The sequence below is a fragment of the Acomys minous genome (assembly GCF_964271855.1).
Source record: "Acomys minous genome assembly, chromosome: 4".
NCBI lineage: Eukaryota > Metazoa > Chordata > Mammalia > Rodentia > Muridae > Acomys > Acomys minous.
The window spans coordinates 125,737,146-125,761,722 of record NC_140486.1 but is presented as its reverse complement, the minus strand read 5'-3'; the positions used below and the strand labels follow the sequence as shown (position 1 = coordinate 125,761,722).

Below are 24,577 nucleotides of genomic sequence, written 5' to 3'. Positions count from 1 at the left end.
TTTCTCCACATCCTTGCCAGCATGTGCTGTTACCTGAGTTTTTTATCTTAGCCATTCAGATAGGTGTAAGATGAAATCTCAGAGTCGTTTTGAGTTGCATTTCCCTGATAGTTAGGGATACTGAGCAATCCTTTAAGTGTTTCTCAGCCATTCGATATTCCTCTTTTGAGAATTCTCTGTTTAGTTCTGAATCTCATTTTTTAAATTGGATTATTTGGTTTAGTGGTGTTCAATATCTTGAGTTCTTTATATACTTTGGATATTAGCCCTTTGTCAGATGTAGGGTTGGTGAAGATCTTTTTCCAGTCTGTAGGCTGTCACTTTGTTCTGTTGACAGTGTCCTTCGCCTTACAGAAGCTTCTCAGTTCCTAAGTTCCCATTTATTAATGATTGATCTTAGAGCCTGAACTGTTGGTGTTCTGTTCAGGAAGTTGTCTCCTGTGCCAATGAGCTCAAGGCTCTTCCCCACTTTTTTCTTCTAACAGATTTAGTGTGTCTGCTTTTATGTTCTTCATTACAATCTTATAGGACCATTGTCGCACAAGTGGTCCGTAGTTGACAAAAAAGTCATTGTGTTCATGCCTCATTTTGCGATTTTCAGGCATTTTTACATTTTACCTAAGTTATTTAATTTGTGAATGTGGAATTTCATAATGATCTTACTTATCTTGTTCAATTGTGAAGAATCTGTGATGCTGTTCCCTCTTGAGTTTCTGATACGGGAACTAGGATCTCCTCTGCCTATTCTTCAGTCTTGGCTGAAATTCATTTTCCAAACACCTTTGAAAATGGATTTCACTTGCTGCTTTTATGCTTTCAGTTTATTTTGTTAGTCTTAAATTTATCATTTCTTTGTTCTTGCCCTAAGGTTTGTTTTTATTATTATTTCTTGAGATAGAAGCTTGGGATTTTTATATGTTTTTTAATTTAATGCTTCTTTTTTAATAGGTTTATTATATTATTAATTTACATGTGTTTATATCTCTCTCTGTGTGTGTGTGTGTGTGTGTGTGTGTGTGTGTGTGTGTGTGCGCGTGCGCGTGCTCGCGCTCGCGCAAATGGGTGTGAGGTACCCACATAGGCCACAGGAGGGTCCTGAAGCCCCTGGAGCTGGGCTTGGAAGTTGTGAAAATGTCTGGCATCTAAACTCTGCCAACTGGAAGAGCACAAGTGCCCTAAGACGATGAGGTGCCTGCTCAGCCTCGCTTGGTGCTTCTTTTCCCATGTAAGTGTTTATAAGTACAAGTTTTCATTCAGTGCTTTTGCTGTGTTCTCATAGATCTTGAAAATGCATATTCTCATTTTTATTTCAATCAATATTTTTATTCACCTTGAACGTTATTCATTGACTGGTGGATTATTTAGAAGCACATTATGAATTTCAAATGTTTGAACATTTTCCTGATATTTTTCTTTGCCTGGTCTTTAGTTTAATTCTCTTAAGGTCAGAGAATGTATTTTGCATGGTTTCAATTCTTGTACCTCATTAAAGTTATTGTGTGACTCAGGATCTCTTCTATCATAGTAAATGCTTGTGCACTCCTAGAGAAACGTGTGCTAAGAACGCTATGTTGAATGCTTTATAAATCTTAGCCAGTTCCGCTGGTTCGTAATATTCAAATTTTCTCAGTCCTGGTTGCAATGCTGACTACGATGCCTGTTTTCCCCAGACCTACAGGCCACAGCTTTCTCTCTTTAATAACGTAATTTCCAGGTCCTCGTTGGTTATGTTGCTGCCTTGATGGAGATCATACCCCATAGCTTCTTTGCATTTTGTGGTTAAGTTTGGCAGCGAGAGGTGAACTGAAGTGATGTCTGTCCTGTGTCAGTCATGCCTGGAAAGGATGAGGTCATGTTACTCTGACCCCATCCGTGTCATTGCTGGGGGATAAAGAGACGACATAGAAGAGATGTTTTCATTCCTGAGAGAAGCCCCACATGTGATGATGGTAAGAGCCCCGCATTATCTACCTCCAGGCTACTGTATAAGAAAGAACACTTTTAATTGCTTTTTAAGCTAGCTACTCTATTCTGAAGGGTTTCCCTACTGCTTTTTACCTTATCCACTTCTAGATCTTAAAATCAGAAGAAATGCAGTAGATTTATAAATTTCATATAGATAAATTTTTTATTTTATTATGTATACAGTGCAACTGTAGGCCAGAAGAGGGCACCAGATTTCATTATAGATGGTTGTGAGCCATCATGTGGTTGCTGGGAATTGAACTCATGACCTTTGAAAGAGCAGCCAGTGCTCTTAACCTCTGAGCCATCTCTCCAGCCCTCATATAGATAAAATTTTAAAACACAAAAGTAAACTCATGAATGATTTTTATTGAACTATACATGTGTCTGTATCTATATGCATATGTAGATATATTTCTGAGTTATATAGATGTCTGAAATTGGGAAAATTATATTTTAGTTACATACTATACAATTACTATAATTGATTTATAGTAATTCAGGTTAAGAGACACCTCTATGGTGATTTGGGAAGACATAACCATCAAGAAAAATGTATTTTTTATTTTAGTTTAAAAAATACTAGCCGGGTGGTGGTGGCGCACGCCTTTAATCCCAGCACTAGAGGCAGAGGCAGGTGGATTACTGTGAATTTGAGGCCATCCTGGTCTATAAAGCGAATCCAGGACAGCCAAGTCTACACAGAAAAACCCTGTTTCAGAAAAAAAAAAAAAAAAAGAACTGAAAAATACCACAACTTTAACAAAAAAATTTTTTTTCTACTCTTAAAAATATCATAAAGCTGCCTGCTGGGTATGGTGGCACACGCCTTTAATCCTAGCACTTGGAAGCAGAGGCAGGCAGATCGCTGTGAGTTCGAGGCCAGCCTGGTCTACAAAGTGAGTAGAGGACAGCCAAGACTACACAGAGAAACCCTGTTTCGAAAAAACAAAGCAAAACAAAATATCATCAAGTTAATAAAACTAGTAGGACACATAGTCACAGTAAATTTTTCTTAAAGTTCATGAACATTTCCAATATTTCACGACTTGAAAATAAAGATGGGGGCACTGGGAGGACTTGCTGCTCTTCCAGAGGCCTGGAGTTGAATCTCAAGCACGCATGTTGGGTGGCTTCTTGTTAATTTCTGTGACTCTAGGTCTAGTCATCCAATGGCCCACTTAGCCACACACAGAGCATATGTTCACACACAGACAAGAAAAAAGATCTCAAAAATAATCAAAGATGAAAGCCTTTGTGGGGAGACAGAACTTGCTTTGAAAAATACACAGGATTTACGCAGTCCTGTTTTGTGAAACTGTATTGGTCACCTGTTGCTGCTTTAACAAATTACCACAAACTTACTGGCTTGAAACAATGTACCCTCACTGTCCTCCAGATCTTATTTGTGATTTGAAGGATCAAATCCAGTGTCTTATGCATGTTCAGCACACACTCTACCACGAGGCTATATTCCAGCCCTGAGGCAAAGTGTTGCAAGCCAGAGATGCGAAATATATGCCCAGTATTGATATCAAGTCATCAATGAGGCTCCATTCCATCCTGGCAAGTGTACAGGTGACTACTTCTTAGAGCCCTCACCCCATGCCATGTTCTTTGGCTCATGACCCACCTTTCTATCATCAAAGCCAGCCATACCTGGCCCTGTTGCTAAAATGGCATTATAACACTGATGTGACTCATTTGCGTGTCATGTGACTACACTGAGGCCAGATGGATGATAATCCAGGGTTAAGCCTTAAAGTCAGATAACTAGTCATTTCATGTCATCTGTGACCTTAATTCTCTTTTGACACAGGGTGTAACATATTCAAAAGTGTCAGAGGAATAAGGAGAAGTAATAACAGTGCTAGAATTATCCTGGGAGCTCAGAGGAATGGCTTCATTAGCAAATGGACCCGGAAGTGCAGTCCGGGCCACACCTTACCTAGTTATTTCTGTTTTCACTTGTATTAGAAACCAAACTTGTTGGTAAGTGGCAGATGGTTTGGCTTACTAGACACCAGTGACCTATTCAGGTCTTTGGAAAGCAAAGTCAGATTTTGTTTTGTGACTAGGGCTGGCATGTGGCTGTGCCTGTGTGGGTGATAGATAGGGTCCACTGAGCATGTGCAATGCCCAGTGTTCAGTCCCCACTGCTGGGGGCAAAGAAGAATGTTTCAGCGACTTCACCGGTCTCTGTACAACCTCACTTAGTGACAAGTACAAAGGAGGCAGACACAAAAGCATCCTTTTATTTGTGTCTGCCTTTGTTCTTCCTACCCAGGAGGGCCTTCTCCTCTGTCCTTCAGTGAAGGAATTATACATTCAACCAAGCAGAGTTCTTAACTAAAATACACTCCACAGAAAATTGTGAGGCGATTTTCAAGGCAAGTAGGAAAAAAAAAAAAAAAAGGCAATACCCTCAAAGGCTGATCTTTGGGCTTCACAAGCAGAAATTACTAAAGTAATTCATTTGAAGGTCAAAAATATTTACAACTTAAGTAAGTACATACCACAAAGATAAAAAGAATTCCTGGTCAGAGCTACTCCTGGGGAATCCTGGAGGCAGTGTGAAAGCCACGCTGTGTGTCTGAAAAGGCATGCAAAGGATTAACAAGCACTAGCAATGTCCTGTCACCACTGCAGAGAAATATTTTCCCCTGGCTCCTGAAACAGCCTCCTTTTTTTTTTTTTAATCTGCTTTATAATAGACCCTCTTCTCTCTCACTTGTTTCGCTGGCCAGTGGAGGAGATGAGTCATTTTACCATCTGGGCTAAAGGAAAGCGAGATGTATGGCTGAGTAAAGCTGAGTATTATCTGCATAATGATGGCCCCACAGTCCAAAATATTTCTTTCCCTGAGCGTCCTCATCTCTACTTGTATCTCTCCAAAACAAAATTAAAGGGTATTCTACAAAAGCAAAGCAATCTGTGGCTACTTATTCCCGTGTCTAAGTTGATATTTGCAAACCTTTGGCAATGTAGACCACAGGCAACACTGGCTCCTCAAAGGGCTAGGAGAGTTGGGTTAAAATAATTGAGCAAAAAGACGTAGTGCCAGGCTTCGTTTTTTTAAGTGTCATTCATAATCTTCAACAGCGTCAATCCCTCAAACCCAAGTCAGTAGCTGAAAATAAAGCCAGTATTTGTTTGTAGGTAGAACTCGTGCTGGTCAAATATTGCAAATTTTCAAATTGTGTGTGTGTGCACATGCAAATGTGCGTGTGTAAAGTGTGTATGTGTGAGTGTGTGCATATGCACATGTGTGCCTGTGTGTGTCAAGAAAATAGACATATTTCTTATTCTCATGAAATGTATAGATGAGTAAGGTAAAAGTATATTTTTTCCCTCTAGGAATATGAACTTTTACTCAGAATGTCAGCAGATGATCAACTGTTGCTTGTCTAAGATTAGAGTTATTTTTTCATAAATCATTAATTAAAACTTTACTGTTCATGTATTATATTATAAATTTACATATATATTTATACTCTATGTTTATTTTATTTTTGAATATGGCTGAGAGTTTCAGTTCCTTAAAGAAATAAGTTTGCTAATGCTAACTTAAGGACTATGTTCTGACAGGAGCATTGGCAAATATTTCGGGGAACAATGACAAAAATGTATGAATCTTGGAACCAAATCATTTAATATTGTAGTATAATACAAAATGTAATTCAACTTTTGCTGTCAGTTTTTAATCACAGGTCCTAAAAAATCCTTGTTATTCTCTAAGTTATAGTGGTGTTAGTGTGAGAGCCACTGTTTGGGCTTTGTTTTTGTTGTTGTTTTTGTTTGTTTGTCTAATACTCAGCTGGTATTGAAGAACCAGCCAGTACATGGGGGAGGGAGGTGAGGAACCTACGTATTTGGTCACAAAAGTATTGAAAATCTTTAGTGTAATGGAGGAAACGTCTGTTATCCATTCAGTTTTATATATAGTTTATATAAAAAATAGCTGAGAGAACTGTAATGTTCAGTTGTGCCACCTGAAGATCAGATGGCACACGTGTATATAGACCTCGGAATCTGATCTACTATGCATGGGGTTGTGTTGTGAGACAGAATCTGATCGAAAGAAGAAATTTTCTAACATTTCGCTTTTAACAACTTACAGTTAGAATGAAACTTTGTTTCAATGAACTCCACAAATAATGTTAAGTGTTAAATAATCCTAGCAGGAGGACTTCCCATTGAATAAAATAAATAAATAAATAAATAAATAAATAAATAAATAAATAAATAAATAAAAAAGATCAAAATCAACGTCCTGGCTAGTTTTATGTCAAGTTGACACAAGCTAGAGTTATCTGAAAGGAGGGACCCTCAGTTGAGAAAATGCCTCAGTAAGATCCAGCTGTAGGCCATCTTCTTAAGTAGTGGTTGATGTGGAGGGCCCAGCCCATTGTGAGAGGCGATATCCCTGGGCTCTTAACCAGGTCCTGGGTTCTATAAGAAAGCAGGCTGCACAAGCCATGAGGAGCAAGGCAGTAGGCAGCACCCTCCATGGCCTCTGCATCAGCTCCTGCCTCCAGGCTCCTGCCCTGCTTGAGTTCCTGCCCTGACTCTCCTCAACGATGAACAGTTCTGTGGATGCGTAAGCCAAGTAAAACCTATCCTCCCCTCGTGGGGTTTCATTGCAGCAATAGAAACCCTAGCTAAGACAGTCAACTCTTGTAAACTTTTAAATTTCAATCTTTTCACTACTCGGTTCATAAAGTGTTATGGACTCCATAGCTTATTTGTCTCTGCATTTTGCAATTACTGTAATTAAAATGTATATAGTAAATGTCCTAAGCATCTACATTTTAAAATGCTAATGCTACATGCTGTTCTGATTTTGGATAGGTGCCCTGATGGATATTTGTCATTTCTTTTGGAATCTCAACTTCTGTCCTATTTGAAGAATTCCCTAGGCCATAAATTTTATGCACAGGCAGACCTTCCTATTATAGAGTCAGAAAGTATCCCACCCCCAACCCCGGCCCCCACTGGCACATGACTTAGGCTCTGGGAATCAGATACCCCTTCCAGGGACGTTGGCTCAGGGGCAGATGAGATAAAGAAGCTCAGTCAGGGAAGGATTTGTTTTGGCAGAAGCAGCAGCCAATTTTGAGCGGCCAAGTCATTGGGAGCCTGCATCAAAGCAGGCCATGTCATCCCATCCCTGCACAGTGGAGTGGTGCAGTGTCCATGCCAGTTTGGCTGTGTTGCAAGCCTCAGGCTATAAAGCAACATATCCAGCCTCCTTTTGCTCCTGCCAGTTTCCAAAGTCAGCCTCTCTAGTCTTCTGGGAAATATCTTTTAATAAAAAAGCCTTTCAATTATGTCTTTTGTTCTTTAACCAGCCATTTTCTTCCTCCTCCTCCTCCTTCTCCTCCTCCTCTTCATCATCATCATCATCATCATCATCATCATCATCAACATCAACATTATTATTATTGGGTTTTTTGGGTTTGTTTGTTTTTTGAGACAGGGTTTCTCTGTGTAGCCTTGGTTGGCCTGGATTCGCTTTGTAGACCAGGCTAGCCTTGAACTCACAAAAATCTGCCTGCCTCTCTGTCTCCGGAGTGCTGGGATTAAAGGTATGTGCCACCCTCCCCCCTGCAAAGCAGCCATTTTCTATTACAACCCTGTTTCCGTTCTCAGCTTAAGGAGTCTCTTTCAGCTTGACATACTCCTCTTATAAGTATGAGATTCCTTATGAGTAGAAAGCACCTCTCGACTGTGTGCAGTGCTGTATCTTGGCGTATAGCGCCGTGTGCATGCTAGGCTTGAGTGATCTGATTGCCAGTGTGTGTATCCAAACTGGCATGTTAGTTGTCTCCTATTCCTCCTGAATACATTAGAATAATATTAGAGAATTTTATAACCACCAAGTCATAAGTCACAAAGACAATGGGAAGAAGGACATCAATACAGAGATAGCAGCACATTCTTAGAAAATAATTCTGAGTATCACTGATGGATTCAGACAGGAAAGTGACACACTCAACTACTTGGCAGAGTCATGGTAGAAGCGGGGAACACTGAGCTAAGCTGATCCTCGAGCCAGTTAGGATTTTAGAATGCTAGGTATTGGTGCTAAGTCAATATAAGACCTGGAGCTGGAAACAGGTCCATCAGAATGGGACAAACCACGTATATCAATTTTCCCTTCCAGTACCCCAACTTGGAAAGTAAAATTAAATTTAAAATCTAACATTAAAAATAGCAATAGTATAGAAATTATTAGTGACATATGTACTTGGGGATATTAAAGTTTTTAAAGATGTATTTATTTATTTATTTATTTATTTATTTATTTATTATGTATACATTGCTCTGCCCATATACGTACCTGCATGCCAGAAGAGGCCACCATGTGGTTGCTGGGAATTGAACTCAGATCCTTAGTAAGAATAGTCGGTGTTCTTAACCTCTGAGCCATCTCTCCAGCCCAAATTCTTTTTAAAATGTATTTCCAGGTCTCAGGTATGATGTGTGATGTCTCAAGTGCCCCACAGCCATAGGAGCTGGCACACTGGACAACAGAGGCATTTTAAAAAGCAAATGTCTTTTCTCTCAGACAGATAAAGGTGAAAAAAAAAAACTTCTCTCTAAATAAGTTTAATGTCCCAATTCACATTTTTGGTGCTTTAATATTTAGGGTATGACCAGTAAAACAGCTAGCTACTCTTAGCGACCCATGGTCACAGAATTTTCAATCGAATGTATTACTTTGAGATCCAAACACAAAGCAAGTATCATTATGCACACAAAGAAGGAAGAATCCTGAAATGGAAAGACGCTATTAGTGGCAGTGAGATAAAGGGATTCATTCTAGAGAAAGAAGAAGCACCCCCCCCCCCACCCAGTTGAAAAGGAAACCTCTAAGCCAAATCTTTGGAAACATTTAAAATATTATGTTCATAAAGAACAGAGTATTAGGAACAGAAATCATAGAAAGGAAAATATATAGTGATTGGAAAAAAAAAGCAAGTCAATAGAAGGAATTGAGATGATGAGCAAATGATGAAAGGGTGATGATAAAGATGATTATCAAAGTACAAAGAGAGAGGAGGGTGTTCTAAGAAAGTTTCCCTCTAGATTCAAGTCCTTACACGGCAGGGTTTGCTTTGTGTCCAGCACGCAGACTAAAAGAGTCAGAATAAGTCATAAACATTCTGAGCATCTACATAATGGCATATTCTGCTCAGTGTTTCCAAAGGAAATCCCTGGCCCACCCATCATACCACTGAGACTTAGGCAAGGCTCGCACGACGGTAGAGGAGGCTGGCAGAGCCGACTGAAATGTATACATCTATTAAACTATATAATATTAACATGTTTATATAACATACATACATGTTTTAGTTATGGTTTCTATTGCTGTGATCAAAAGGCAAGCTGGGGAGGAAAGAGCTTATTTGGCTCACACGCCCATATTGCTGATGATCATTGAAGGAAGTCAGCACAGGTACTCAAACAGGGCAGGACCTGGAGGCAGGAGCTGATGCAGAGGCCATGGAGCGTGCTGAGGGCCGATGACTCAGGAATCTTCCTGGAAGGGAGCATGTCAGACGGTTGCCAAGGTTTGGAAGGAATCTTGTTGTTGAACTGTGTGTCTAGACAAAAGTGTGTTCCCTGCTCAAACCTCTGGTAGGCGCTCCTGCCTGTGGCATGCCTACCTGTCCTCTGAAGGAAAGGATGTAAGTAGGGAAACACAGACGGATACCTGTGTTAAGACTGAAGGGCTAATGAGGCTTAGGTTAGGGCTGTGAAAGCACATGAACATTCTGACATTGGCATGTACCAAAACACGCTGTCAAAGAGAAGTCCATGCAGGAGGGGACATCCACAATGTCCTTATTACCAGGAGACAGAGATTAGGGTTCAAAATTGCCCAAAAGCACTACAAAGGACCTAAGACCCTCTATAGAAACCCCCCTCAAATCACCGACTGGTCAGTTAAGATGTTACAAAGAGCAAGCAGGAAACAACAGCAAGCCCTATAGGGCAAGCAAGTCTACCTGTCACTAAGTGTGCTGTGCTGTGCGGCAGAATGGGCCGTTGTCTTGATAAACGGTCCTTCTGAATGTTGTAGGCTGTTAGTTTCTTTCTGGTGGTTTCTGACAGCTTTGCTGGGAGTGCCATGGCTTATATCAGCCGATCTCAACCTTCCTAACGCTGTGGTCCTTTAATACAGTTCCTCACGTGTGGTGACCCCCAATCATAAACTTATTTTGGGTGTTACTTCATAACTGCAATGTTGCTGCTTTCGTGAATTGTGAGGTAATATTTGTGCACTCTGACAGTCTCAGAGGACCCTGTGAAAAAGTGATTTGACCCCCACAAAAGAGTTCATGACCGGCTGGCTGAGAACCACTGGCTTATACAGAAAAGAACATTCTCAGAGGTCCTTACACCTTTGATACTATGACCAGAACACAAGTCCCCTCTTTCCTGCTGTTGTTCTGAGGAGCACTCTCTAAGAGCACATGACACTGTGCTTCCCCCAGCCCGTCCTGAGTGCTTGCCAACTATGCAAGCGACAACAATACACTCAACAGAACATTTACATTAATGGGAACTGTTATCTCAGGCAGCTACAACAGCACAGCACACAGACTCATGTATTTAGTACTTCATGCTAGGCGTGGTAGGTTTTTCCATGTACTAGGTTATTTAATCTGTACCAACAACTCATAAATGGGTGTTGTTAAAATAGTAAATCCAGGCCAGACAGGAAAGTAGGTCATTCAGAAGCATGTGGGTATAAATGCAGGGGCCAGGGTGAGAGTGTGTTCATCTGAGTTCAGAGTTCATCCTCTGAGGCTCCAGGCCAGAATTTCTCGGACTGAAACATAAATCACTTGTGATGTCTTGGGTGACGGTGCTTAGGACATGCTTGCACTCAAAACCAATGACTTAATCAGTGAGAAAGGGATTGTGATTTGAGGGTCTATTTTTCTATCCTTTGATGACATCGCAACCAAAATGCCATTTAAGTGCTGTGTCTCTATTCTATAACTAATGTTTGATAATGTGCCCTTTTAGGAAAGAATTCCAGACCCAGAGCCTGTATTAGTCCAGAACCTATGAAATGAATCTCTCTCCCCCTCTCTCTCTAGTGTGTGTGTGTGTGTGTGTGTGTGTGTGTGTGTGTGTGTAAAGGATATTTATTGAAATGACTCACAGGCTGCAGCCCAACTAACCCAACAACGGCTAGCTGTGAATGGAAAGCCCGAGAATCTAGCAGTCGCTCAGCCCCACAAGACTGGATGTCTCAGTGGTCTTCAGTACACGCTAGAATCCTGCGGAAGTAGACTCCGATGCCAGTGAAAAAAGGATGTGTTAACAAGGTGAGGGCAAGCAGGCAAAGAGCAACACCTTCTGTTTCTCCATTGTTCTTACATAGGCTTCCAGTAGGTGTGCCTATGTTTTAAAGCATGTCTTCCCACCACCAAGGTCCAGGCTAGAAGAGGATTCACCCACTTCAAAGCAAGCAGAAAATCTCTCACAGGTTTGCCCTGCGTTTTGGATCGTGGTGTGTTCCAGACATGGTCAAGTTGTTAGGCAAGAATAGGTTATCACCTATCACCGTGGGCAGACAGATTTGGAAGGTTTGTTTTGCATTCAGTTTTCTTAGCTCCTCTCAACTTAGTCAAAAAGTGATGTTGTATTTCAGGTACAGTCTTTTCATAATTCTCTCTTTAGAAATGGAAGAAAAATACATTTATATGAGAAAAATAATACTAGCAGTAAACACAGATATGGCATGGAAATGATTGAAATTTGAGAAATCCTGTGCCGATGTGTCCAATTGGACCAATCTACAAGACTCTAAAGGAAAATTAGAGGACTGTAATTAAAATATAAATTCTCTTTCAGGAAGGCAAAGACTTGGGAATGAGTAAAAGACAGAGTAATAACTTTTTCTTTCTTTTTCTTTTTTCTTTCTCTTTTTTAAAATATATGCTAGTCGGGTGGTCTGGGAATTAAACTTGGTTTCACAAAATGTGTAGCAAATTCTTGTAGCTCAGGATTCTATGAAAATTTTCCGATAATTTGTTTACATCAATGGCAGAAAAAAAAATAGTTCCAGTTCACTGGTGGATTTTATAGTTAAAAGACATCACAAGAAGTGGGGCCGTTAATTCGTGGGGGAGGTGAAGTGATAAATATATGCTGGGTTTGGGCACTAGGAGATGGGGCCAGGAGGAGGAGTGAAAGAGACTGTAATCAGAGAAGCGGGCAAGCTTGAGGATGAGAGAGGACAACATGTGCATCACTGGCATAATGAACCGTAACTGTGACTAGGTTTAAATTAAGCAAGGTGTCCAGGGACTCCAGCTGCTGTATTTATTTTGGTTGCATGTGACAAGAGCTGTTAACTTCCAGCCTGGCAAACCGATTTAGCTAAGTTGCCAGCTGCTAAACTCTGGTCAGGCCAAATCTCAGTCTCACCTACACCTGCCCTAAGGAAACGGAATCAGAATCCAGGGCGAGGGTCTGACTGGTAGCGGGCGGGTACAAAACACCAGGGAGAACCGTCAGTGTTAGAAGTGTGCGGCGGAGGCGGAGGTTAGAGGTGAGCGGCGGAGCTGTACAGAGGGAAGGAATCACACCACGCAACAGATCCACTTAAGAGGTTTAATGAGGGTATACAGAGACGCAAGTGGGTGAGAGAGAGAGAGAGAGGGAGAGAGAGGGAGGGAGGGAGAGTCACATGGAAGGTCTGTCTTTTATATGGCTCAGCGCAGGGCCACGCCCCCCGTGGCAGGTAAGCAGTGACATCACAGGTAGACAGGCTGAAGCGAATCCTAACAGTCAGGGTGAGCGAACAAGCGCTTCCTCGGGTACTTTCCTTTCCCCGCTGCTATCAAAACTGCATCTGCTTGGAGAGCTTTTCTGTTCTTGTACTTTAAACTGCAAATAACTGGGGCCTGGGGATTGAATTCAGCACCTCCATTTTGCGGGGGGCGGCGGGAAGAAGAAGAGAGTTAAGTGCGCCAGTCCTGCGCTCGGCTCTCCACACCCCCTTTCCCTACCGGAGACCCCGCCCTTTTCTTCCAGCCCAAACCACAAAAGGCCGTGCTGCCTCCGCCGGCCGCGCGCCCCGCCCCCGGCCCAAACGTCGCAATGCTGCAGGGGAAAGGCGCAGGGCCAGACAGGAGGCGGAGCCGAGCGCGTCGCCCCGCCCCTCGGCCAATCCGCGAAGGCCTCGGGAGAGAGCCCGCGGGGCTGGGCACAGAGACACAGCACGAGTTATTTTTCCTTTTTCTGCCACGTCCAACCATGACGTAAGCCCTCCTCTCTGGCTCCGATTGGATACATACGTTTCCCCCGCAGAAGGCCGTGGTGTCGATTGGCTGCGCTCTCAGGGGGCGGGACTAATGCTCTCACTTCCTCCGCCCCCTTCGCGGCGCAAGGGGCGGGACGCGCCGCCGCCGCCGCCGTCGCTGCCGCCGCTGCCTCTGCTTCCGCCGCCGCCGCCGCCGCCGCCGCCGCTGCAGCCGCTGCGCGTTCGGCGGGGGAGGAGCCGGAGGCGGAGAAGAAGGCGGTGGTGGCGGGTGGAGGATCGATCGCTGTTCTCGCCCTGGAGCCGCTGCACATTTCGGTGAGGGGGATATATATATGTATATATATATTTTTTATCTCTCTCTCTCCAGTCTGGCTGGTCTTGTCAGAGGGGATCTGGGTGGGGAAGCCGGCGCCTCGGCTTCGGTGGGCCCCGAGCAGCGGGCCGGGCCGGCCATGGGTGGGGTTGGCGGCTGGGAGGCCTGTAGCCTCGCTCGGGGCTGCGCTCTAGCCCGATCCGCCGCGCCCGCCGCCCGCTCGCTCCCGCCGGCTCTCCGCCCGCCGTCCTTGGTCGCCCGGGCCAAGGACCCGGCGCCGTCCCCCCTCGCGGCCTGGCAGCGCCGCCCACCCCCAGGCTCGCCGCGAAGGACGGTGGCGCCGCGGGCCCCTGCCCGGCACGCCTTCCCCTCCCTCCCTCCCTCCCTGCCCCTTGCTGGCCACCCCCCCCCCCCCCCCCGAGTTTGCGCCGTTCCCGATTGTCACCGAGGCCCGGGCACCCTATCAGACTGTGCCCGTGGCCTAGCGCCTTCTCAGTCAGCGTTAGGCCCCAGCACGCCTGTCAGAGGCACCTTCAGGGCTGCTCCCCGCCTCCCCCCCCCCCCTTCACCCCAAGATCCCTCCTGGTTAATCATTTTTGCGCACATTCAAAACGGTGAGCTGAAAGCTGCCCTGACCAAGTTGAAGAAAAGGGGGGAGGGTAAATAATTTTTGTTGGAATAAGAACCGGGGAGGTCTCCCTCATCAGGCATTAAAATATATATATACATACACACACATATATGTGTGTGTGTGTGTGTCTACATAGACGACTGTTTTGAGTCTCCTCGTTCTGTCAAGTAACACGATTCTCTTTTTAAAGAGGCCTCAGTTACTCTAATTTTACCACAAAATATTTGCTCATATTTCTTTTAAGATGGTAGTCATCGTTGCTGAAGGCTAACCTGTCATTTGAAGAGTATGTAAATAAACATGACAGAAATACATGTAACAGTCTTTGTGATTGTATTCGGGATTTCATGTTGTTTTTATGTGAAATAACTTGAATCTTCTATTACAGACATGCAAACTTGGTATGAAATTCAACAGTATAAAGAAAGGAATGTTAAGTAAACACTTAATGTGTGACTATTTCATCCCCCCCAATGCCACACCAGGATTTAGGTTTGGAGGTCGTCTTTCAAAGTGCTTTCACAAATGCATCTTTAAAGACATGCAAAATTGCCTTATTTCGGAGGTTAGGAGCACATTTGTTTAGTAAAGCTTGTTTCTTCACCTAATTATGTGTCTTGGCGTAGGCCTTGCTTTATGTGGGCCCCTTAATACTTTTCTAAGAGTATATCATATTTATTTATTTTATTTTATTTTATTTCGAGACAGGGTTTCTCTGTGTATCCTTGGCTGTCCTGAACTCACTTTGTAGACCAGGCTGGCCTTGAACTCACAGTGATCTACCTGCCTCTGCCTCCCAAGTGCTAGGATTAAAAGCGTACGCCACCACGCCCAGCTCATATTTCTTTTAATTTGAAGGACTTTAATTAAATGTGTCTATTGAAAGCCTTTTAAAGCAGTCTAAAGTTAGGCTAACTAAAGGTAACTAACTCATTCATTGGCTGATGCTTTAAATCCTTGATTTTAGAACGATGTGGAAGCCTGTACTGTAGAGCGCAGCTCCCACTTTCCCTTCCAGTGTTACCTTAATCCCAAGATTCAGCCACTGTCCGTCAGGGGAAAACCTTTGTGTGGTCATTTCTGGAGCACAGATCCATAGAACTAGAATTGCAAAGGTAAAGGATGTGACTATTTAAGTTTGATAGCCATTAGCCCTCATTATTACTTTTTCAAAGATATTTAGACTACTTCTTGAGTATTTCTTCTCGGTGATCTCCAGACCATTTGTGATTTAAAATTTAAAAACCCTATTTGGCAGCTGGCTGTGTTGGCTCACACTTTTAATCCCAGCACTCAGGAGGCAGAGGCAGGCAGATGGATGTGAGTTCAAAGCCAACCTGGTCTTCAAAGGGAGTCCAGGACAGCCAAGACTACACAGAGGAACCCTGTCTCGAAAACCCAAACAACAACAACAGCAAAATCCCTATTTGGAATAAGGTTTATATAAATTCTTAGAACTATTTTATAGTCTTAAGCTCCCTCCAAAGATTGTCCTCATCATTTTATTCACATCCTGATTTTATTAAACTTTAGTTATTGCTCACATTATATGTCACTCCTTGTCAATATTTCCCGCTCCTTAATGGGTTGCTGTAGTAGAGGGAAACTTTAAGGTAACTTTTTCTCTGTGTCTGGCAGTAGAAAAGCTTTTCATAGCTTTTCTGTTTTTCATGGTGCTAATATTTTTATTTAGTTGATAATTATCTGAAAATAGTTTTGTGATTACCTTTAAAGTGTTTATAACATTCTGTTTATTGCATTGCCTGGTAGGTGCTACATATTGTTGAATAGTAGGGCTAATAATTAAAATATGGTGTTACTTCTTACCTTAAGGTGAATGCTTCTTAGTGCTATTTAACAGAGCTTCCTAATAGCCAATATTAAGTTAAACTATGTCGTTCTATTTTTAGTTTGCCAAGATAATGTTGTTTTCATTTTTAAAAACATTTATTTAGTGTGTGAGTATGCATATGTGTGTTACAGTGTGTGTGGGGGGGTCAGAGGACAACTTGTGGAGATTGCATGTTGTCTGGCTTTGTGGCAAGTTCCGAGCTGCCTCACTGGCTCCTGTTGTTTCATTTTAAAAATAAGTAATAGACATTATGTTCTTTTCTTTCTTTCTTTCGTTCTTTCTTTCTTACATCTTTTCAGTTGTATATGTGTTTCTATTTGGGTCTTACTAGTGGTTCCTGTACACTAGTTCCTTAAAAGAGATTATCTTTTCAAAAAATCAACTTTATTGAGAGTAAATCAGAAGTAGTGAAATGTGCTTATTTTAAATATATAGCTCATTTTGTTTTTTTTTTTTATTTATAAAAGTATACTCTTTTAAAAAAAATTTATTATGTATATAGTGCTCTGCCTACATGTACACCTGCAGGCTAGAAGAAGGCATCAGATCACATTATAGATGGTTGTGAGCCACTGTGTGGTTGCTGGGAACTGAGCTCAGACCTCTGGAAGAGCAGGTGGTGCTCTTAACCTCTGAGCCATCTCTGCAGCCCCCTATACAAGTATACTCTTATGTTATTACCATCACAAGAGTAGAGTATATAGCACAATCAGGATAGTATTTTCATCTCTCTGAAAACTTCCCTTCTATCCTCTGTAGTCAACCACACTTTGAGCCCCAGAAACCACCTTTTTCTCATTATATATTGTTTTCCCTTGGTCTACTGTTTCATATAAATGTAATTATTTCTTTTGTGTCTGCCATTTCCTAGTATCATGTTTTTGAAGATCATTGTGTGTGTGTTATATTTAACTGATCTGCTTCATTTTATTGTGAAGTAGTTCATGTTAGTTGATTAATTACTGTTTTGATCAGTTAATCTATTTATGGCTATTTGGGTTATTGCTGTTTAGTGGTTATTAATAAAGGTGCTGTAAACATTTTTTCTTAGTTCCTGTGTGAATTAAAACATTTTTGTAACCTGAAAAATTTCTAAAAGTGTTATTTATGGACTTGTGTAGAAAGTGAATGTTTTACCATTGTCATATTTTACTTGTCTACCAATGACATAACAATTTGGTTTATTCACACCATCCTAGTATGTGTATTATGGTATCACACTGAATTTTATTTTTCTTGTTCACTTATTGGCATGGTCTTTTTGAAAAGAGATCTCGTTTTGTAGCCAAGGCGGTCATGAGCTCACTATGTAGACCAAGTTAGCCTTGACCTCTCAAATCCTCCTGCCCTGCCTCATGGTTCTGACTAATGGGGTTACAGGGACCCGTGTTTCCTGGGTCACAGTGAATTCTACATTGTATTTGCTGAATGACTGATGACACTGGTAGGCTTGTGTATGTATTCATTTGTAAAGGCTTCCTGCAGGTCTTTCATCTATTTTTTAAAAATCAGCTTCTCTTAGTGAATTTTAAACCTTTAAGATGTTTGTTATATGACTATTGACAAACATCAGTATGAAGATTTTTGTTTTGTTTTGTTTGCAAATTATAAAGAAGAGGAGCTGAGGGATGGCTCTGCAGTTAAGAGCATCTCCTGCTCTTCCAGAGAACCCACTTTAGTTCTTAGCAGCACGTGGGCCTGCTCATAAGGCCTGCAACCCCAGCTCCGTGGAATTCAGTGTTGCCTTCTGGCCACTGTGAGAGTGTTAACTTACACCTCTGAAGTCATTTCCTCTCTGAATAAGCTCACGCTCACCCTTTCTAGTTCTTTCTGAACTCTGGCTGCCTGGTTCAATTCAGCTATTCCGGCTCAAACTCCACTCCATGCTGACTGATTCAATCTGGTTTCTCTGTCAGCCTCTGACTGAATTTCTCTGCTTGCCCTCTTACAAACTTTAGCAATTTGTTCTTCTAATCTTCTCTGGTTCCTTTTCATTCTGTCTTGATCTGTCTTTACCTGTGTCTAGCTTGTTCTCTACGGGGCTGGATGTGGTGGCGCACGCCTTTAATCTCAACACTCAGGAGGCAGACACAGGTGGATCTCTGTGAGTTCAAGGCCAGCCTGGTCTACAAAGTGAGTCTAGGACAGCCAGGGCTACACAGAGAAACCCAAAAACCCCTCCCAGTAAAACTGCCTCCTCCCTCTATTCTCTGTGCTGCTCCCTTAAGTAGCTTCCCTTTCCCCTCTCTGCTGAGACTCTGCATATTCTACTCTGTCAGGATCTTCTCTCATCCATCACTTTTTCTGCCACTCAATTAGACATCACTTTCAAATATGGGTGCTTCCTTCTCTTCCTTCTACAAACTAACTTTATCTTCATTGTTTGGGATGAAAGGTATGTACCTGGACCTAAGCTTTTCTTTACCTAAAACTTGTTCTAAGCCAACTGGCCTTGAACTCAGAGATGGGCTTGTCTATCTCCTGGGATTAAAGGTGTGTCTTTTCCATCCAGCTGGATCACAGAGACCTATCGTGTTCTGAACTGAAACTCTTCTACAGGCTACCACAGGTACCTGTACTCACATGTACACACATATAAAAATCCCTTAAAAAGAGCTTACTTAAAATTAATTAAAATAATTAATTTGGCTAATGAGTTTCTTTATGATTTGCGTTTCTGTGTTCTGAGAATTCTTTGCCAATTGCAAAGTTAGTGGCTACATATTTAATAGTTTTGTTTTTTATATTAAGATACATTACACATCTAAGTTAGGCTTTTGTTTTATGATATGAAGAAATGTTTAAGGCTCATTTTCTTATCCAGTGGATATGTCATTCTAGTTCCATTTGTTGAGAACATTCCTTTTCTTGTTGAATTTAGTTGAAAATCAATAAAAATCAGACCACAAATGTGATCTGCTTTTAAATACCCTTGATCTCTGGGCCTATAGTTTTGAAAGTACTGTATTAGCATGGCACTTTTACTTTGTACTAAGTCTTGAAATCAGGAAATGTGAACTCTTGAGTTTTCTTTTTTCTTTCTTTTTTTCTTTCGAAGTATCACTTTGCTTGGCACCAGGGAAGATGGCTTAATGTAGGTAAAATGCTTGCTCCCCAAGCAGGAAATCTGAGTTTAGATCCCTAGCATCCACATTAAAAAAAAAAAAAAACAAAAAAAAAAGGCTAATGTGGCCATGCACTTGTGACTCCAGCACTGAGGGATAAAGACAGGTGGAGCAGAGACGGATGCTACCCAGAGCACTAGAGGAAGTTACCTGGTCTGACACCTAACCTTCCACTAGAACTTTGTATACTGTTAATTAGACATGGAGTTTGGGTGCTTTAAAAAGTATAATTCCATCATTCAATATAACTTTCTTGTAGCTTTTTTTTTCTTATAGCTTCTTGATTGATAAACTTCTTGAGAAATTGATGTTAATTTTTAGTTCTGTTAATGAAAGTCAATTTTTTTCTCTGAATGCTTTCTCTGCTTCCAACAGAAATGACAGCAAATGATACATTTCATCATAGTAAGTTCATTCCCACTCTGTTAGTGATACTGAATTTTAACTGTATGTAAGTACTAAGTTTAGACAAAAGGAAGTTTGGTTATTTGTTTGTATGTTTCTTTTTAGTTTTGTTTTTACTATATTTAAGGAGTTATTTTCTGTGGTTTATAAATGTAACAACTTTATTTTCAAATATGTCACCCTGCATTCTGTGGTTAAAGCTAAGTTGTTAAAAGCCCACCCCCACCCCCACTTTCTGCTCATGAGGGTACTTTATTATTTAATTTTTTTGTTTGTTTGTTTGGTTTTTTTTCGAGATAGGGTTTCCTGTCCGCCTGCTTCTGCCTCCCGAATGCTGGGATTAAAGGCGTGTGCCACCATGCCTGGCTCTTATTATTTAATTTTTATTATGGTAATAGTAAAAAGCTCAGAAATATCCTTTTCCTTTATATTTCCTGAAAATTTTTTATACAGTTAGTGTTCTTTATTATATAAATGTTCACTGGATTTTTCAAGCTAAACTTTCTTAGTGGAGAGTTTTAAAAGGTAAACTTTTTGAGAGATAAGACTCTAGGAATTATTTATTTTCTTTTGAAAACATTGTCTTTGTCATTGAGTCACTTTACTCAGTATTTGAAATTTTTGTGTTTTAAGAAATTCATCTAATTATCACAGTAAAGGTACTTTCTTATTCTTAGTGCCTTCCTTTATCTTGATTACCTTTTTTTTTTGGTAGTTATTTTGTTAATCATTCAGAAAAGACTTGCAATCTCCAAGTATAATTGAGGATATGCTTCATTCCTGTCCATTTTTACTTACTGTTTTTAAACTTCTCTTGGTACACTGTTATGTCCAAGAGAATTGCATCATTGTGATGTATAGAGCCCACTATTATTAACTAATACCCTTCATCTCTCAAGTATTCCTCAACTTGAAGCCTGTCTTAATATTAGTACACATTCTCTAGCATTCGTTTGATTAATGCTTGTATGATAAACCTTTCTATCCTTTATTTTTATCCTCTGCTATTTTATCTAAACTATTTTTACTTTAAGTAGCTCACTTAAAAAATTATTTGTATGTGCGTGTGCCTGATTGTATAGATGTGCACTGTGTGCATGCAGGACCTGGAATTCAGAAGACGTGTGGGATTAGCTGGACCTGGAGCTACAATTCAAAGTCATCATGTGGGTGCTGGGAACTGATCCCCCTTCCTGAGCTCTTAACCACTACAGAGCTATCCTCAACCCTGCAAGTCACTTTATTTATTTATTTAGGTTTTTCGAGATAGGGTTTCTCTGTGTAGTTCTTGCTGTCCTGGAACTAGCTGTGTACCCAGCTCTGTAGAGCAGGCTGGCCTCAAACTCACAGAGATCTGCCTGCTTCTACCTCCCGAGTGCTGGCATTAAAGGCTTGGGCCACTACTGCCCGGCACAAATCACTTCTTAAAGTCTTACTAACAATTTCTCTTTTCAGTAAGATGTTTAAACCATTTGCATTTAATGTAGTTATCAGTAGTTGTGATGGCTGTTCTTGGTTATCAACTTGACTATATCTGGAATGAACACCTGTGAGGTGAGAGATTTTCTGCTTGCTTTCAAGTGAGTGAATCCACTTGTAGTCTGGACCTTGGAGGTAGGAAGACACACCTCAGATCTGGGAAGACACACACATAGGCTTTGATCCAGATGTTGAGGCAGGAAGACATACTTTAATCTTGGCCACGCCTTCTGCTGGAAACCTGTACAACGACATGGAAGAAGGAAGGTGTTGCTCTTTGCCTGCTGGCCCTCACCTTGTTAACACATCCTTTCTTCACTGGCAATTGGAGTCTACTTCCACAGGATTCCAGCGTGTACTGAAGACCACTGAGACATCCAGTCTTGTGGGGCTGAGCGACTGCTAGATTCTGGGGCTTTCCATTCACAGCTAGCCATTGTTGGGTTAGTTGGGCTGCAGCCTGTGAGTCGTTTCAATCAGTTTCCTTTGTATATTTTATACAGAGATTCATTCCATAAGTTCTGTGACTCTAGATACCCATGACTAATACAGTAGGGTTAGATTTAAATGTATTAACTTACAAGCTGCTTTCTGTTTTTTTACTTTGTTTGCCTGTAAATTCTTTTGGGCCCAAAGACCCTCCTGTCTTAATCTCAGAATAGCTGTGATGCTTTCATTCTTTATACATAAAGAGGCTGTCTTAGGCTAAAACCACCACTACCCTTTCTCCAAGGAGTGTTAAAAATCAAGTCCCGGGCCTTCGATGTAGTAGGCAAATGTTTTACATCAGAGTTACGCTCCTACCCATGTACTACCCCGTTTAGTTTATCTTACGTCATCAGTGGGTCATAATTTATACCTCCTTTTTCTCTCAAGAGAACATGCATTAATTATACTAGTATGCTTTTCCTTTCAAATGACTTTAAAGTTGGGTTTACAGATTATGTAGAATCTGTTGGCTAAAACACATGCCTTCATTTGAGTTATTTGAGTGTTTTTAGTCTTCATCGTCCTTTTTTTTTTTTTTTTTTTTTTTTTTTTTTTTTTTTGAGACAGGCCTTCTCTGTATAGCCGTGGCTATCCTGGAAAACTCTTTGTAGACCAGGCTGGTTTCAAATGCACAGAGATCTGCCTACCTCTGCCTCCCGAGTGCTGGGATTAAAGGTGTGTGCCACACAGGACATGCACTTAAAATCACGTTTCATCTTCAAAGATGCTCATAATAAATGGCAGTAGGTTGTTAGGCTCTTAAGTGTGGGATGTAAAAAAGATTTTTGATACTTGAACCTAATCTAGGCCTTTAATTTTATTAATCCCTGACATGGCTAATGAAGCACAAACAGATTGACATTCTGTATTTCACAAGATTTCAAAAATATTTTGAAAATTATTTGTGAAATAACATTATTCACCACCCCCCTCTGGAGATAGTGTTTCTCTGTGTAACCTTGGCTGTCTTGGACTCACTCTGTAGACGAGGCTGGCCTTGACCTCACAGAGATCCACCTGCCTCTGCCTCCTCAAGTGCTGGGATTACAGGTGTCTACCACTGTGCCTGACACATTATTTACTCTTACTTAGCTGAAATATTTATCAGATTTTCTAGGTTGTTTCCATAGAAAAATAACTAATAACTTGGTACTATGAATTCATACATCAAAATATATTGTGCTTTTGGATTTGTAAACACTAGTAAATATGTCAAAAGATCTTGTGAACATTAGATAAAATGCCAGAACTACTTAGACAACCCTTCACGGTTCAGTGGCAGATGAATAAAAAGGAAATAAACATGATGTTGAGTCAAGAACAACAACAACTATCCATAAGTTTTGTTATGGCTGGATGTAAAATGTTACCTCCAGGCTCATGCCTTTGAATACTTGGTCCCTGGCTAGTGACTCTGTTTTGGGAGGTTGTGAACCCTTAGAAGATGGAGCTTACTGGGGGAAGGGGGTCAGTGGGTACAAGCCTGGGGGTGTAGAACCTGGCCTCACTTGTTTTGCCACCAGTGCCTTCTCTTTCATGGTGGACTGCCTGCACCTTCAACCTTCAACCTTAAGTCACTTCTTGTCAGGTATTTGGTCACAGCAATAAGAAAATTAATAACAGAGTTTCTCTGTGATTTATATTATAGTTCTGTACTCAAGAAATACATGTTGTTTCTTCCTTCTTCCTACTGTCATTTTTGCTGCTGTTGTATATTTTTCTTAACATATGCCATAAAATCATAATTCCTTGTTACAGTTGTCCTTGGGTATCTATAGGGTTTACTTCTCACACCCACTGTGGATACTGACACTCAGGGATATTAGTCCCGTGTATAACATGACACATAATGTTCACCTCTATCTACACTCTTGCACATACTTGCAGTGTTTATTATAATGTAGATAAGATGGGTAGTTGTTAGGTAAATGAAAGAGTATCAATGTTCGGTGTTGGCGCACTTTTCCCCTGCGTATTTTCCATTTGAATTGACTAAGGTAGTCGCGAGGCAGTGTGGCTGTTTACATTTGAGTCTGTAATAGTTGCTATAGGGGCTTGGAGAGAGCTCAGCGGTTAAGTGCGCTTCCACTGGGGGAGTTTTGAAAGGGCGCAGACATCTGCGCCATAGCGTTGGCAGTGTCCCTGAGTTACCTTCTTTGTTTCAGCTTTTTTCCTTCAGGTTACTTTTACTTTTCAAATAGTGTTCAACTTTGTAAAATTGCTTTCTTCACACTTTTGCCTGAATTATTCTTCCAGTTCCTACTCCTGCTCTTACCTTCAACTAGAACTTCGTACCCCGTTGATTGGAAATGGAGATTAGGTGCCTTAAAAACACAGTCATTTCACCATTAAATGCTACTTTATTGTCGCTTCTTGACTGATGAACTTTGTCTTGAAAACTTGGTTTTTTTAACTTTTAGTTTTCTTAATGAAAGTCAGTTTTTTCCCCTGAATGCTTCTCTCCTTCCAGCACAGACAACAGCACATGATGTAATTCATCCCAGCTAATGATGGCTGTTTTGGAAGAAGCTCACTTTGTACCATTTGCTGTAATTATCTGGTGTGTCATCTTGTTGACGTTTCTTTGCATCTTTATTTCTGGAGTGGATCTGTAATTTTTCATTTTGGTAATTTCGGTTGTTGATTTTTAATTTTTTTTTATTTAAATAATCTCTTTTGGGGCTAGAGAGATAACTCATAGGTTAAAGAGCACACTGTCCGTTCTTCCAGAGGTCTTGAGTTCAATTCCCAGTTCCACATGGTGGCTCACAACCATCTATAATGTGATCTGATGCCCTCTTCTGACCTGCAGGCATATGTGCTGGCAGAGCATTATATACATAATAAATAAGTATTTAAAAAAGAAAAAAAAAATTTTAATCTATTTTGAGACAGAATCTTATACAGCCCAGTCCATCCTCAACTAGCTGTGTAGCTAGGCCTAACCTTGGACTACCTGACTTTACCTTCCAAATGCTGGGATTATAACTGTTTCCCCCTCAAGTGCACCCCACTCACATCCCTGACC

General features: G+C 41.1%; 1 protein-coding gene across 2 annotated transcripts in view; it reads left to right on the top strand.

Moving 5' to 3' along the window:
• Positions 1–13,412: 13,412 nt before the first annotated feature.
• PJA2 (praja ring finger ubiquitin ligase 2) overlaps positions 13,413–24,577 on the top strand; it is a 56,659-nt gene continuing 45,494 nt past the window's right edge. For both annotated transcript variants that reach the window (XM_084778116.1, XM_084778115.1), the window contains exon 1: positions 13,413–13,570. The gene's annotated coding sequence lies outside the window, so the exon portion shown is untranslated. The remainder of the gene's footprint in view (positions 13,571–24,577) is intronic.